We start from the raw sequence: 17691 nt of genomic DNA on the forward strand, positions 1-17691 counted from the left end.
TAATTTGAAAATACATAGAGTTTTTAGTATTCAGATAAGAGTATTTCCGAGTGCATTTCAAATAATGTAGAAGTAAACTTAATATCAAAGGCTCTGGAAGATACTGCAGCTGTGAGTGCTGTTTTGTGTATTGCTCCCGGTTCCTTTTCTAATAATTCCTAACATTCTATTTTCCTTCTCTACTGCTTCCCAAAGGCATAAAGATGTTTTCAGAGCACTAACCTTATTGACTCTAAGATCTCTTTCCTGACAATTGGTATTTTAGAGCCTGCTACTTTATAAGTATCATAGGATTTATCCTGAATTTAATATGTCATTTTGTTATACATTCACTCACAGTCATGGTTTTTGCAACTATCCTTTCCAAATCAAAAAAATTAAAAATTTAATCCTATTTTAACACCACAATGTAAATAAAATCTTTACTACAACATAAGCAGGTCATTCTAAAAACGCTAAGAAGAAAAATGAAAGGTTGCCTCAATAAATCACAGAAGATTGCGAACAGTGAAATTACCTATATAATACCCACAGGAAAAGTATACAGTTCTTCCTTTTAGCTTATCATTAGTGTTCTGAAACAAATCAAACATGACTTTCATATTACGTACTTACTGAGAAAGAAGCATACAGTTCTTTAAGTCTTTTTACCATTACATTATTCTAGGGCCACACTGAGCATACAAATGTATTATCTTGCCAGAATGTATTTACTTACTTTACAGAATAGTCAGAAAGGATGCACTTCATACTGAAGACTCATGTGTCTGTGATGCCCATATAGCCAGATGATCACAATAAGCTATCTTTCTGTTTCCTGTTAACCATATAAAACATATGGACTGGGACAAAACATTCCAATAGTAATGTCTGTGGGAGGGTGGGGTATAGGCAATATAGAATGCTGATTTTGACATGTTGCTAAATATCTTTTTTGTCCATATGAAAAAAAAATGTAAAAAAAGCACAATGGAAACTTATTTGGCACTTACACTAACCATACTTTAAAATAGCTGCAGCTATAAGGCAATAGAATCTGTAAAGGAAATATTGTTCTCTAAACCTTAATAGAGGATTATTTTGAGAATGTTTTTGGTTACTATATACATAAAGTGTACATTGTCAGTTTTGCATATTTTTCTTAGTTCTGCTAACACTAATTCCATACTATTACAGCAGAGAGATTCCTTTTTGAGATGACATTAATGAATACTTGGACTATCACATTTGGGGAGAGGTGAATAAAAGTTGCATGAAAGGCTTTCCTAAGAGGGGAAATGTAAAAAAACAAGACTTACACTTGGATTAAAAATTGCTGAAAAGAAGCATGATAACCCTAAATCCAATCTGGGAGAGAAACCCTTTGTTACTCCTATTTATTTCTTTTTAACATCTGAGAAAAAGATACATGCTCTAACAGTGACAAACTACAGCCAGACTTAATTGGAGAAATTACTTTGACACATACATTAATCCATTTAGTCATAAAAGTTTCTGTTAAAGAGAATAGCTTAGTAGGATTCCCAAAAGATTAGGCATTTACATCCACAGACTATCAAAGAACATTTACGTCTCTGTATTAGAGGATAAAATTTGACTGTCATTTGATTAGGGTTAAAAGGGAACTTCTTTAGTTTTCTCACAGATGCTTCTGAACCTTCTTGGCACACACTTCATAGGACTACTTCACTATTTTCTATGCCTCGTGTAGTTGATCCTAGTCTTTTTCAGTGTGCATATATAAACTGGGTAAAAGCCAGTAAAAGCCTCTGGTCTTTTTCAATCAGATCTACCCGACTTGCAAATCCCTGAAATTGGCTTGGATTCCAAATTTCTTCAGTAACATACAAATCTCACTTGAATTAATGATAATAATAATAATGACAAACTTACAGTAGGCATACTTGATTAAAATAGCAGTATAGACATGGAAAAAGTCTATTTCTGATTAGATAAAGAGACAGCTTGTAATTTCAATTTCACTTCCATAGAGTGCATTTCTTCCATCAGGGAACAAGAGCCAATGTCACCTGATACGGCTGCTCCAGCTCAGGAAAATTTGCAGTGCTATCATAGGCACTGAGACATTGGATATTCTCTTTTATTCTCTGATTCAGTTTACTTTGTATAAATCAAGGCTTCTCATCATTTGCAAATGTTATTTCAAATTTAAATTAAAATAAATTGTATTATTTTTGTTGTAAAATATTGTTTTAATAGCTCAAAATATATTGCTTTTAATTCAGGTTAATTTCAATTAGGTTAAAGATTTAATTTTCAGTTTTAAAATTTTTACTGTGGTCTTCTGTGCCTTAATAAAAAAATAAAGCTCTCTGATCTTATCAAAATAATAAAAGTCATTTCACTATTTGTTAAGCCCTGAGAGGAGAAGGAATTTTCTGCCATGGGAAATTTTCACAATTTCATTTTACATTCCAATTGAAGGTGCAAAGAAATTTCGAAATGTCAGCATATTCTATAGAACAGAAATTCTAACTGTTGAAGTACCTCCACTAATATACATCATTATTTGACAAAGTGAAATATTAGTTTTTTCTGGAAGTTCTGCATAAAATGCAAAAGTTTTCATAGAAGCACCTTCAAAACAGGCACTATTATCTCACTTTTTTAAAAAATGATCACTTCAGACAGATAATTTCTTTTGAGTAGTTGTTTTCTGGTCAAAGAAAGAAATCCGCTAGGAGACAGCAAGGACAGTAAGGTTCTAAAGTGAATTTGTTAACTGGAAACCAAATTTCCAAAATTAAACAAAGCCAAGATGGCTGCCTGCAAAAAAACAAAGAAAAGCAAGATCTGTCAATTCAAAGGAGCGTTTCTGTTTCATTCTGTCATATTAGCTGTCCCAGAACTAAACAGAAAGCTGAGGAAGGACACATGGCATAGAAGGATTATATAAAGGTTTAACATTTTAAATGAGTGAGCTGACTTTGCTCTTCCCTCTTTTTCATTGTGCTGATAATGACCAGCATAACTGACACTAAGGAAGAGCACGTATGAAAAAACTGAGACAAAAATCCAGGAAGGTCAAATCTGGACAATCACCTTCACTGCCAGGAGCATCAGCTCCTGCTTTTGTCAATTTACAATGTCAGGTGAGATTTTATAGAGAACGTACGTAGCAATACAGTTTAAATAGGTATTATAAAAACTAATGTTGGTATCTTCATCTTATACTGTAGAAAAAGCCAAAAATGTAGGTAGTGTTGAAAGTGTCACTAAATTCCAAGTGCTTTGTGAAAACAGTGACACCTTTTAGACACCAGTCCATACTGCCTTTGAAGACAACACTAGCTGTGCGAGACAGTTTCAGAGGAGCAGGAAGAGCATCACATTGAAGCAAAGGCATTGGCTTCTATGCTTGATCTCAATGGGGAAAATTAAGAATCATGAAAATGAGCTGTAAAGGTGTGAAAGCAGAGAGAGAAGGAGAAAAGAATGGAAGGAGGGAGTCAGGACCAGGGAAGGAGAGAGGGAGGGAGAGAGGGAGAAAGTGAGAAGGAGCAGGGAAGGAGGGAGGAAGAAGGGAAGAAGGAGGGAGGGAGGAAGGAAGGAGGAAAGAAGGAAGAAGGACGGAAGGAAGGAGGGAGGAAGGAGGGAGGGAGGAAGGAAAGAAGGAGGAAGGAAGGAAGGAGGAAGGAAGGAAGGAGGAAGGAAGGAAGGAGGAAGGAAGGAAGGAAGAAGGATAGATAGACAGACAGACAGACATTTAAAATCAGCCTGGGGACTGTTTACTTGTTGGCTGTCATAACTGTGAACCCAGACTTGAAGAATTTTGTTGTATTATTTTTAGGATTTCTTTCTTTGCTTTAAAAGAAGACACAGTTCATATTGACAGTGATGTGTTATGAAAAAGATAGCTTTTAACCTCTGGCATGCATCTTCCCAAAGAAAGGCCTGAATTCAAAAGGCACATGGGATTACGCAGGGTGGGAAAGCTTCTTTCCATTTCGTGAAGGAAAGACTGTCCCTTTGAGGCTGAGGGGGCCTGACAATCTCTGCTTGAGGAGACATAGCCTTCACCTTTTCCAGACTCTCTGACCCAGGGAACATATTAAAGGAGCAGATTTTCAGCAGGTATTACTGTTATAGACAAACTCCGCCAGAGTGGCTGCTGGGAGGTATGGCCAGCAATCCGCTTCAGCAAGGTGCTGTGGAAACAAGCTCTCTTTTTCTTTTTTTTTCCAACTGTGTTTGGAAATAACTGGCCACAAAAACATGGATGAAAATAGAGGGAGACCCAGAGACAAGGTTAAAATAGTATACCGTGAGCACCAGCCTTTTTCTAAGCAGCATGGAAGGGATGCAAAGGACAAATAGCTCATACAGCTCCGAAAATTGAAGGAATCCCTAAGTCATACATTTAAGCACATTTAGACCAAAAATGAGCTCAAGATTTAGGATCTTGTCTTTGGAGTGTTTCTTGTCTAATTAAGTTAGATTTATCTGTGTTTGGCTTTTATACATTGTCAATGGTATTGAAACATGGATTAATAAGAAATGAAAAGCACTGCTATCACTTTAGTCCAAAGAAAAACAATTAAATCTCTTTATTCTTGTTCCTAGACACCAGGGGTTCACCATACTACCTCCTGACAGCCCGCCTATTGAAATCATAACCAAAAAAACAATTGCTGAACAGGTATAGGAAACAAGTTATTCTTTCCTAAATCTGACATTACTAACAAACTGCTGTGAGGTAATTTACACTGTCATTGCCTCCCCATATTTCTTCTGAAGACAGTATAAACATAAGCATTGTAAACAGCATGAGCATAAACCTTCCTGTCCTGTAGCTATCAGTCAAGAGCCCTTCCCAAGCTCTATATGAACACTGTAGAAAATAGTTCCATACTTCTTATTCACCACCGAAAGGCTGTCGTTGGAAATTCACACTTACCCATGGACCAAAAATTAGTTTGGTCTTAACAAACATAAATATGGTAGAATTGCCTCTACTTTATTCAGATTACAGACTGAATCAAGATTTTGAAGTAAACAGTCTAGAATATATTGTCCTGTGGACTCTGTACACAGGATAATACCTGGTTGTTGAGAATGAGCTATCCTGATCCTCGGATACACGAGAATTTATTTTACTAGTACTGCCCTTGTTTGTCTAGAATATACTTTCAGTGCTCGTTGCAAGCATCTCTGCTAATGCTGCAAATGCTCATGCAAGTATGATGCAGCCTTCTTATTCTTTACTATGTGTCTCTCTTGAAATTATTGTCAGCTTCTTCCCTGCCTTAGCACTATAACACTTCACAAAGAAGCATCTGCTGAGTTAGTTAAAAGTCAGTGCAATAATTCAATATAGAAGTGCAGTGTCTTCATTCACATGGACTTTAAATGAACATTTTTATGCTGCAAAAGATGTGTGCATGTTTGACTTTAACATATACATTAAAGTGCTTATATTTTCTATGTTTTGCTCTATTCAATTAATGAAAAAGTTAACAAAAATGAATGAAATACTTAAAAATAAAATGAAAAACATAAAAATAAAATAAAATACAAAAAATAAAATACATTAAGGTGAAGGTTCTGGAGATTTCCTTGTCAGTGTTCATGCTCCCTCTTTGTCATAATTAGCCAATTGTTTGGCTGTGGTTTGCACCTACTGAACTGACAAATTAGAGTTTCAATTAGCACAGAAGCAGACAAAATCATGACAAGGAAACAGAGGCAAAGATGTCACCTGATGACTGATCAGTGTCACATTCTGTTAGGAAAAAAATAATTTATTCAGTGTTGATGATTAGAGTATTTACTGCAATCAGTATCAGCATTTAATATGGAAAAAAACAGTTAAGATGCACATGGAGTCATTCTGGAGATCTGTAAAAAGAAACACTTTCTCAGTCTTGGTTGTTTTAAATGGTGACAGCAATGTTTTAACATGCACTTTTACTAGAAAGAAAAAGAAAATAGGTTCAACGTGTTAGAAGGCTCCTGAATAAACCCTAACAGAGGCAGAACCTTAACCCCTAATTCAGTAAGTCAGACAGCAGCAGTGCTGATGCTTTTTAAGTGATAGGGATCTAAATAGAAAATTTTGCAGTAGATTTTCTGAGTCAGTATGTGCATGCATGTGAGCTTATATAATGCCATGGAGGTTTAAGAGAACAGCATCATGCAAAACATGAGCAGCATAGGTTACTCATTATCTAAATAGTACTAACAAGATGGGAACATTTCATTGTTACACACTTGAAAACAAAAAATTAGCTATGCCTTGTAAAGGACTCTGTGACTTTCTCCTACGTGTCCCTTTTTCCAACTGTCCGGCACTGCTGCATGCCCATAGCTGCCAGCTTGGTTGGGGATAGCCAGCAAAACGCCCGCAGAAGGGTCCTCTGCAGGCCGATAACCACACAAGACTCCAGAACAGAGTCAAGTGCTAGCAAAACAGAGAGCCATAGAAACTTGCTACATGTTACAACAATTCCGTATGAAATTTATACTTATCTTGATGGCATTACACTGCCCCTATGTCATCATTAAGAATGAACGACAAAAAGATTTTAGTAAGTTCTGGTAGGGAGGAACCCCTCCATCCCTAAGATAAGAGCCACCCCTGTAGTGAAATCAGGTGAATGAAATAGCTCCAAAGTCAGACATGAAGTTAAAGATTTAAATATGGAGAAAAATGTTTCCTGGGGATGAAAGAGACAGGGTGACCTTCTTAGTTTAGTTAGTTAACGTTAACAGAGTAGTGAATTTTATTAGGAAAGATCTACAAAATATGACATCCTTTTATCTGTCTGTCTGAAGCTCTAAGGAAGTATTCTATAACATAAATAGGCCTGATACTTTTTTTCCAACAGACCTTTCCTTTTTTTGATAATGCTATTACAGCAAAGTTCAATTCCTGTGAAGATACACCAATTTGTATGAAAAGTTGATTATAAATAAAGTGCTTTTCAAAATTCAAATTATTTCAATCTTCTTCAAACAGAATATCTTATTTTTGTTTTATAAAAGCTATGATTTTTAAAGGACAACATTATATTGTAAGGAAAAAATGTATGCAGAGTTATATCTTCTATCTTTTCTAAATGTTGTGATTTATTTGATCAGACCTCTTCTTAACTTCATTTCACAGTACAGTCTACATAAAAAATATTTGCAATTGTGATTCAAAATCAAAACAATTTTCAAAATGTCATATTGAAAAAACATGAAAAAATATGAAATTGCCACTGGAAATTCCAAGTTTTATCCAGTTCCAAATCTAATTTATCAACTGGAAGTAAAGCAAATGGAAAAACATTCACACTCATAGAAGAGATTCGTATTAAAATAAACTATCTTGTAAAAACTTAGCAATAAGAGTATCAGCTGTGACTGCTGTTATCATTACAGCAGAACTGTTAACTAAACTCCAGCTGCAGGCCAAATCTTGGATGACTATAAATGAAAAAGAAATTTAGGGCCACAAAAATGTTTAAGAGACTGGAGCATCTCTCATACGAGGAGAGGCTGAGAGAGCTGGGACTGTTCAGCCTGGAGAAGCGAAGGCTCAGAGGGATCTTACTGATGTGTATAAATAAATACCTGCTGCGGGGCAGTAAAGAAGATGGAGCCAGATTCTTCTCACTGGTGCCCAGTGACAAGACCAGAGTCTTAACCTATTCAAAATGCATAGAGCAATCATGCTGACTTCATTGCCCCAAGTTAGATGTTTAACTTTGGTTTGAAAGTAGCAAAATTTTTAGGTTTTTAGTTATTTAACAAAATAAGGTCACTACCAATGCAGAAGCATATGAAACTGCTACAGAACTGCAGGATGTTAACTGAAAACTAGGTAGAAATAGAAGCTAAATTGGCTTTTCTTCCCTATCTGCACGAGGTTGAAATTCCTAGGCTGAGTTTATATTTAGATCATCAACTCTGGTTTAGAAACCTCAGCTTCTGAACAACTTCAAAGCATCTAGCTGAAAGTTGATTTATTAGCTAGTTATTACAGATATTCATTTCTGAGGAGTTCATCAGATCAAAAGGCTGTGATTTTCAATTTAAATAAAAAAGACAGACACTCGTTCCTGATGAGTTCTTGTGGGGGGTTGGGGGAGGTGAAGGGGAGAGAGGTAAATATATAAATTACAGTCTACTACATATGAGGTTACTGTCCACATGACTTTTTTGTGGAATAAATACCTTCAACATTAGTTACATATTTGGACTTAATCCTGTCATGAGTGCCTAACAAATGACACTGTATTTTTCATTTTAAACAGTGGTTAAAATGTTTATAATACAGTACGTTTTCTTATCTCACTGAGACGAACCCTGTATTCAGGATACTAAAAAGACTTCTGAACAATTATATTAAAATAAACAACTATGCTTTAATGATTTCATATAATTTGACTAGATAGGATTTCATACTACAGACATTAGACATTACTAGACCATTAGAGAGTATTTATAGCATGTAGAATATAATCTGAAGTTTTATACTGACATTATTTACTGTTCCAGTCATAAGTCCTTCTAACATTTTGTTGGAAACACAGAAATTTGTGAGACAGAACAATGCTACCAAGTGGTGACTTGAAAGGAGCTAAGGGTGTCTGATTTCATAACTCAATTTCTCTGTAAAATTAAAGGGAATACACCTTGGGCCATGAACAAAAGTAAGTTAATAAATTACAAGAGAAAAATCACAATATCGCTATAAACCAGTAAGGAAGAAGTAAGGGAAATCAATACTGTAAGTCAAAACAGAGAAAAATTTTAAATAGTTTCTTTTGGCTTTTTAATTGGTCCATAATAGAACTGCAGTTACATGGGAGAAACAGGTTCTACAGATCTGAGACTTGGAAATGGCAAAGAGGAAGACAGAGCACACATGTGGTCGCTTGTATGGTTTCTAAGACCTAAGTTATTGAAAGGGTCAGGGAAGCAAGGTAGATTTCTAAGGTTGCCTATGGAAACTCCAGTGAAATCAGAGCATTTCTGGAAAATGCTTAAAACTTTTCAGATAAAATGCCAAGTCCACAATTTTTTTCTTTTTTCTGAGCTGAGCTAATTGGAAATATGTCAGAGACTAGACTGGAGACACAGTTCATCTGAAGTGAAAACAGCATAAGGTTATGCCATTTTCACTTTGTATGATTAAGAGCCTCAGTGCTCAAAGGACTTAAAATAATTCACTTGAAGTTCAAGGGGTTTAGATCTTCCGAACAGATTTCACAGGCTCTAAAAACGGAGGCTCCAGTGGCACCTGGCAAAAGGATCTGTCTTGCCGCTTCTTAACGCAGAGCTGGAGAGGGGGCACTGCGACTCCTGCTCAGCGGGAGCAGGTTCACGGAGCAGACCCCTCGCGCTGTGGGGCACCTGCTGCCGGGGCCCTTGCCTGCACGATCAGGGCTGGCATGGCAGGGCCCTGGGCAGGGAGGCGCCTCAGCTGTCGGCAGTCCCATGTGAAGAGGCCCCAATGAATAACGCTGCCTTTTTTTTTCTCTTTCCTTAATAGTGCACCTCCTGGCAACAGGACAGACAGCACCCTTTGGTTGAAAACTTCTTGAGAGAAGGCCAAGAATTTCTTTGTGCTTCTCACAATGCCAAACACTTTGCCTTTGCCCACAGTTAAGAACAGACTTATTTTAAACAACTAAAGATCCATATTTTAGAATTTTGCAATGAAACAAAGGACAGGTTTGTCTAATTACTTTCTCAGATGAAGCAAAAATGTCCTCTAGGAAGAACACCACATTAGGGCTTTATGCAGAAAAAAGATTCTCCTGGAAAGGGAGAGAGAACAGGGATTCGGACTTGATTTTATAGCATTACTATCTTTCAATTTTAACTACAGACTCATTACCATGAATCCATAATGACAGGTATGTGATAGGTTGGGAACTAATGTCCTAGTTGAAACATTACAAAAATTATTAGGAAAGTGCAACTAGAGGTGAAATGAATGATTACAAATTAGATCATATATTCCAAAATATTTAAAGGGCTGTGAAAAATGGAAAGAGAAATCAATGACAGTGAAGATAAAGCTATGCTAAGAGATGGGGCAGAGGTGATCTATTACCTTTATAAGTAATGTGAAATGGAAGGTATCCAAAAACCCAACCCCTTCACTGTAACTACTGCATTAACAGTATAGGAAGCACGAATGCTACCATAGATAACACAAATTACAGGGACTGGTTTCTTATCAGTCTGCTTACTAAGAAGTTACCTGAATATTTTCCAAAAATACAGACGGAATAATATGTAAAGATTTATATGAAAGTGCTTCTCACTCAGAAAAAAGAGACAAATCTCTCTCCAGTGATCCTGTCTTCTTTCTATGGAAGCAGACTATTATACTATAATAACAGCAGTTGCTGTTATTTATGGATGTGCATTTGTTGTAATAAGTTGCAAAAGAAGAGCAAAATAGTAGCAGGTTAAGAGTTAATTTACTATGCAACTTGTAAAAAGTGACATTCTGTTCTTTTATTTTGTTTTCTTTTTTTGCAGTCTCCTAAAGGGATTCCTTAAAAGTGTGTTACATAAGTACAACTGAAAACCTAATGTTTATTTAAACTGGTTTTAGCTGAGCGATGGTAAGCACTCATGTCCAGATCCCACAGAGCAGACCCATAGCTTCAAGTGCAGCAGAAATCTCACTGAAGTCAGTGCCACTGATGAACTGTTTGAAATTGGTCCCGTGCTTGAGAACCTCATAGCAGCAGGGGCTCAGCACACTTTGGTATGCAAGAGCCAGTGTGACCGGGGAGACGAAAGAGGCAGAATACATATGGGTGTACACTTAAAATTACTGTAGGAAAGGAAAGACAGATGTGAGTTGAATTGCTCTTTTTTGCAGGGATGCGTGGAGGGAAGTAAGGGAAAGAGAGGTTGTGGGCAGGAAGGAAAGGAACAGATTTAGTTAAAAGGGAATAACCTAACTAAAAAGTGAGAGAGGAGACACCATACTAAAAAGAAAAAGAAAAAGAAAAACAAACACAGAACATGGGAGGAGAACATAAAGGGGTTAGGTGTAGATCAAGCTTCTTTTAGTATTTCCTACTGAAAATCCTAACTGGACCATTTTTAACTGGATTGGGACCAGCCAGCTAGGAAACAAAAATAAATAAATAAATATAAAGCCTATAACAGTGTTTTCAGTGAAACTGGTTATTATACAATGGAAATAGTTCACAGTCTGTGAGAGATCAAAATACATTTAATGTTCATAGGAGTCAATGAGCCTTGAAAATAGATCTCAATTTACCTTTATAGTATCTGTTTTCCTGACAGAGAGGGGAGTCAATGTGGGATAGGAACTGGTACTGGATGGCTGCTCTTGCACCATTAGACTTACAAAATGAGTGTTGTGAAATATTTTCTTTTTACTGGTTCACATTCAGGTGCACTTACCTGTCCATTTAACTTGTTAAATATTTGCTGCTATACAGGTTTTCCCTTGTCAGTTTGTAGTATGTGAAATCCTGATAAATGAATGCCAGTATACTATACTCACAATTATAGATTAGAAAAGAATGTGAAAGTAAAATTCTTTTCATTTTGTTTACAAGTTCCATTTCTTTACAACAAAATAAATTGTTTCCATTTGTCTCCAGTTTTTAGGTATATACATGGAAATAGATAGCGTAATACTTCATTAGACAGAAAAATATTGTCATATCCTCTTTGCTCTCTGGAAGAGTTGCTATTTGACCATGAAAACACTTAGAGTTTATTTTGTTTTTTTTCCAAAACTTCATTTTTCAACAGCTGACAACCTACAGTTGTGTAGGCCACACTGTTGCGTGTAGCCTACACAACTTTACTCATATACTGAAGTCCTGCTTACTCACATATAGTACTTTGACTTTTGTGGATTTCCTGACGTGACTAAAGATTATTCAAATTAGAAGAAAAACTGGCAACACAAACAAATGCTATTATAACACTGAACGATGTCTTACATGTTTCATAAGCATAAATATGTTAGTGGAATCATACTACTGTTGGGTACTAAAGGTATTCTGCCCAAATCAATGGATAGTTTATGATGTTTTATTTAGTGTGTGTACAGATACATCATTTCTAGGGCAATATCATTTTAGTGCACTATAATAATAAATAAATTATAATAAAATTTGCTGAAAATGAATAATTTTATCTTGCACTGCAATGCATTTTAAATGATCACATTAAGTAGAATTCAGTGATATTTAATTCTATTTTATAGCTACCTAAAATAAAGGCCCTAAAGAAATTTTTAAAAAGTTCATCATTAAAAATTCTGGTTCACAATTGCAAAACATGTGCTGGAAAACATAAGACACTCAGGTTTTGGAGCAATGGTGCAATATCTCTAGCAAACATCCATATATCAGCTTTCCTGGTTTTAAGAAATGAAAATAAACAATCACCTTATTTAGGATTTTCCTGAAACTGATTTTCATGTTCAGAGCACTGTAAATTTGATAAGATCTTACTTGATGCTAATTCAGAAAGCGGATAAGAGAAGCTCGCTCACTTGCAGTGCAACAGCAGGGTAAGTAGGCAGTGAAGTAGTTATGGCCTGGGTGGTGCTTCATAGCTTCAGGACAGAGATGCCTTCCAGTTGGGGTTACACCACCAGACCTCATAAACAGATGAAATACCAGTTATCCATTAAGAAAGTCCTGCAGAAGAGAAAGACTTTACTTGCTTTGCTAAATCAGACACTAAGTGACTACACAAGCTCTAAGACTCTTGGGGAAAACACCACCTGTTCTTATCTCCTAAGAAGTCAGCCAGGCTTTACGTTCACTGGCTCAGGATGGGGCTGTATCAGCTCACGGCACAAATCCATCTCTGAGGCAGAAATACCCCTTAGTATGTGACTGATACTAAATCCTGCCAGGAAATGAGATACATCTCCTCATCCTACCTTTGTATCTAGACCTGCTTCCACTCTTTTTGCTACATTTCTGGTGACCAAAATGCTGGGGATTTGGGAACTGGCTTGCTTCTCAAGCCCTTGCAGAACGGCAGAGCACTCCGGGAACCTGGGGAAGTAGAGCTTCCTACCTCTTCCTTTTCTTTCCACTGCCTGACACTGTCCTTCTCTTGTTCGCCAATATCCTGATTGTGAATTCAAGCCCGCATTTGTGACATTGATTTATAAGCATTCCTTATTGAATTTCTCTCCCTGCTCCGGCATTACTCCGTGCTTCTTCTGCAGTTTTTTGTTACGTGTTGTTAATAACAACACATGCTGTGACTGTCAGGCAGCTGAATTTTTCAAAGGTCAGATCAGTTTGAAGCTTCTCTGTGCAAATTCATTTCAAGTTACCACATACCAGAGCAAACCAGATCCCAAGAAACAAAATCTTTTTCTTCTGTTTGTTTGCATTTCAGCTCCTATTTCTCTGTCTCCATTTTCACTTTAATTGCACATGTCTATCATATTCTGCTTAGGTCTTGCTTATTCTTTTCTACAGTTCCAAGTAAATCTGAATTTTGTCTAATTAATGTACCTAATGTCTGGAAAACATATCAGAAAAATCCTCCCAGTAATAGCATTGAAATCTATTGTCTCCAATGACAGAGATGGATGTCAATTGTGAAGTACACAATATTGGTATAATAACCCGAAAAAATGTCTCTCTAGGCCACAGAAGGTCAGAGCATGACAACAGTTGGAGAATGAGGGTGTTAAAGACTTAAATATAATTATCTGACCTTAAAGCACTGAACTCTTTCTTGACAGAGTAGAATTGCCTCTGAAATGACTTATGAATAGAGTGGTGTGGAGAAAGAATTGTGATCCAGTTTCATGGAGGTGTTCATACATTAAAATTTGGTTTTCTTCCAATCAGCAAAGCAAAGCAAGCCCTTGAAACTGCTTCTCTAAAGGGAATAGACCCTGACGCTGAGGCAGCTCCCGGGAGCCCTGGATTGGAAGTGGTGGAGGCACTGCGAGCAGGGAAAGGGATGTTCCCAGGGCTTATGGGCAGCGAACTGTGTGTCAGCCTGCCAGGAGGGTTGCTGCAGAGCCAGGCAGAGTCTGGCAGCAATGCAGCAAGATTTCAAAATCTGCCTGGTAGGCAGGCAGACTCAAGTTCTGTCAGACATGACACTAATTGAATTCTATCAAAATTGAAGAGTTTGAATGAAAAATTTCCATTTAGAGAATCCGGCTTTCTCAGACAAGATATCATTCCATTGAAGGATTTTTTATCATCAAGCGTACTGTGGAATTTTTTCATACACATACATAAAAGCATTGTGTAAAGCTCATTCACTTTTCCTTTTGCTAGGAAAGAAACTACCTGGTGGAAAGGTGTGCCATTCATCAATAGATTATATGACCAGCAAAGCCAACATGATCATCTATCCCAATCACATGCTAAATGCAAGCCACAGGGCTGCCTGCTTCCATTCCTGTTTGAAGAAAGCAAAAACATCCAGTGTCAAAAAAATTCCATTCATGGAAAATCCACCACAGCTCTTGTAAAAATTTTCAGTGGTTAATTATGATCAAATGTAGGGTTTATTACACGTCAGAAAGACCTCCTAGCCATTTTATACCTTCTCCTTCCTTCTGCTGTGTCATTTCCAGCTCCAGTGTACCACCTTTTTAGGCTCCTTTTTACATCTTTGGATCTCCTGCTCATAAGCCCCACCACCTTCTTGTCCAATTCTTCACCCAACAGTGCTTTCTTTCTGGTCTCTTTATGTGCAAATGGTCTGGGCTTCAGCAGCACGGACCAGGAGTGCAATGCCACAATACACTCTCAGGATGAGTTCATACGACAGTAGCTTTCAGGGAGGACCGCAAGGACTACATCAGAGTGTGCAGGTGTTTCTCTTGCCCCTTCCCTTGTGCAAAGGTACTACACTGAGGAGGATTTACCCGTGATCCTCACTGGTTTAATTGCCACTCTATGCATACATATAAAGCAACACATAGCCATACTGCACCACTATCTACAACCATTTTTAACTAACTGGCAAGTCTTCATTCTTCATAGCTTCTGAGTTTCATGTGCCGGTATTTCTCCATGAGACATGAAGTTTTAAAATAAAATTATTTAAAACTCAAAAAAAAAAGTTTTAAAGCAATAAGCATGTAAAGGGAATTGTTTAAGCATCCAAAATAAAATGTTTTCATGCCTGAATAATTTACTAATGTGACCAAACATAATTACAGCACTTATTATTTTTTTATTTTGCTATAAATTATCCATGGGATAAAAACAAGCATAGGAAATTTCAGTCACAGTATTTTTTCCTGAAAGTCATAAAGGCTTGGGCACAGGGGCTTATAATGAAAATGTTTCCTCAACCATAACGATAGCAGCGCTAAGCTGATACTGTTATAAAAAAGAGCTTGAAGGCAAACCTCATGGGGGTTGAACTGGGTTCAGAAACCAATGCTGAAGTGAAAGTTTGCTTCATTTCCATCCAGAATCATTTCTGCCGTAATGAAACAGCTGAGCAATGACTTCAGCATAATAACTGATTTATGCATGATACTACATAGTTGACATTCATTTTCTGGGAAGGGCCTGAAATGGTGTTCTCAGGGCCACCCTTGCTTGCATAGAGGCTATCAGTGGCTTTCCTAACTTGTCAGAACTGACAAGGAAAGGAAGTGATAGTGACCAACTTCCTCATTTTAAAACAAGAGTCATAAGCAGAGCAACCACAGAAAGTACCAGCCTTTCCATTCTCAAGGCTTGTGTATTTAGCTGGTTTCTAGCATACTATCCATTCATCACTCTTACTGTAACTAAGGCTAAGTCAGCATTTTCATGAGCAACTTGCTATCTCTGAACAGACATACCAGTCATTTTCACCCGGAGTAGGGTGACTACTTCCTTCCGTGCTGAGGAAAAGTCCCTGAAAGTTTCTACTACTTAAGGCCATACTGCTCTGCAGCACTTGTGCTCTGGCCTTTGGTATAGGCACACACGCATAGGAATAATTTTTCAAATCTAATGGGACTATTCATGTGTGTAAAATATCTCACATGGGTAGCACTTGCAGCTTCGTGGCTCAAAACTGTAAAAAGCAAATACTCACTGTGCAATTGTAGCCAACAAGATAAAATAATTGCTTCCCAAATAAGATTAATAATGAATTACCTGAGAATTTGATGGGAAAAAAACAGATGCATAGGTTAAATATATGAGTTATTTCTTGTATAACAATACCTATTCTTTCTGAAATCTGGAAAGTATGCTCCTTTTCCTCTACTGACAATCTCCTTTCACTAGTAGGATTTTACTGTCAATTCAGGGGTATCATAATCATTCAAGACCAGTGCAAAAATTTTTTTTCATTGCCAGATGATGTTAAAAATCTTACACATATTAAAAAAAATCTTACTCATGTTTATTCATGTATTTACGCTTATGCCAGTGAACTAACTGTACACATATAAACTGTTCATTTCATGAATGTGTTAGTGATCAAACTCTCTTGTGATGAAATATCAAGCAGTATACTACCCATTATCTAAATATTTAGACAAAAAAGCAGTACACTGTATAAGACAAAAATTTTAACTTGAAAAAATCTAGGAGAAATATTACAGTACTGTCTACTATTTACACAAATGCTGATTTTCTATAAAAGCTTGTGAATTCCTTTTACACAGAATAACATTTTCAGTTATAAAATTAAAAAATAAAAACTAAAACAGTGGATCTCATGCTTTTTTGTTATTAATCATATAATATGATCACTCTCCCCTCGCTCCCCCAAATCTAAAGCTTAATTCAGTTATCATCACTTAAAAACATGGAAGAGATATACTGTTTGTTTGAGAGTCTGGTTCCATTTCCTTCAGCTGGTTCATTGCATATAATACTATAGCAGACCTGTAATATGTCTTTTTAAAAAAACACACCTGCATCTAATGTAAACCAATTAGTAAAAAACACCTAGTATCCCAGTGATGTCAATATTACAATTTCTTTTTATGTTTCCACTCAGAGTAACATTTTCAGAGATAACTAATTTGGGCAAATCCTTTCAAGAGTTCTCAAGGAAAAGTCTAAGGCAATCTATCAGAGCTCACAGTTGGTTTTAGAAGTCTTAGTCTATGTCTTCTTTATGAACATTAACTGGTTAAATTCAAAGGATCTGTCATGTCCCCGGGGCATGCCTTCGCTGCCACTGAACTAGCTCTTGCTTCTCTCTCCCTCTTTCTTTCTTGCGCCCACTGTTTTTTTCCATCATGGTGTGTATTTTTTCTCTTCTCCCTCCTGTATTGTAACTAATGAATATTTAATTTGTTAAAGTAGAACTCCACCAAGAGAAACTGGCAGACATCCATTCTTTTCCCCAAAATAGCTAATAGTCACAGCCTGTGGCTGAGAGTGACTGAACGGAATCAGGATTGAGCACAGGTTTTTGAAATCTCACATCAAACATTAGCATCCAGAAATCTGGCAGTGCCATGGGTTCTTATTTCATACTCTTTAAACAAATTACTTCTCAGCACAGTTTTAACTTTGCAGAATTAATATTAAACAAACAAAATCTGTTCTGTCAGAAAACTCCCAAAATATGACATAGGACCAGATGGTTGACATGTGAGTGCAATTGATGACTTGCCTACATTTGGGAACATTCTTCTGTATTCAGATAATGATTTTCAAATTAAGCTCATCTTTAAGATTCGTACAAAGAAGAATTATAAAATGGTTTGGGTCTGTT

The sequence above is a fragment of the Apteryx mantelli genome, chromosome Z (genome assembly GCF_036417845.1).
Source record: "Apteryx mantelli isolate bAptMan1 chromosome Z, bAptMan1.hap1, whole genome shotgun sequence".
Taxonomy (NCBI): domain Eukaryota; kingdom Metazoa; phylum Chordata; class Aves; order Apterygiformes; family Apterygidae; genus Apteryx; species Apteryx mantelli.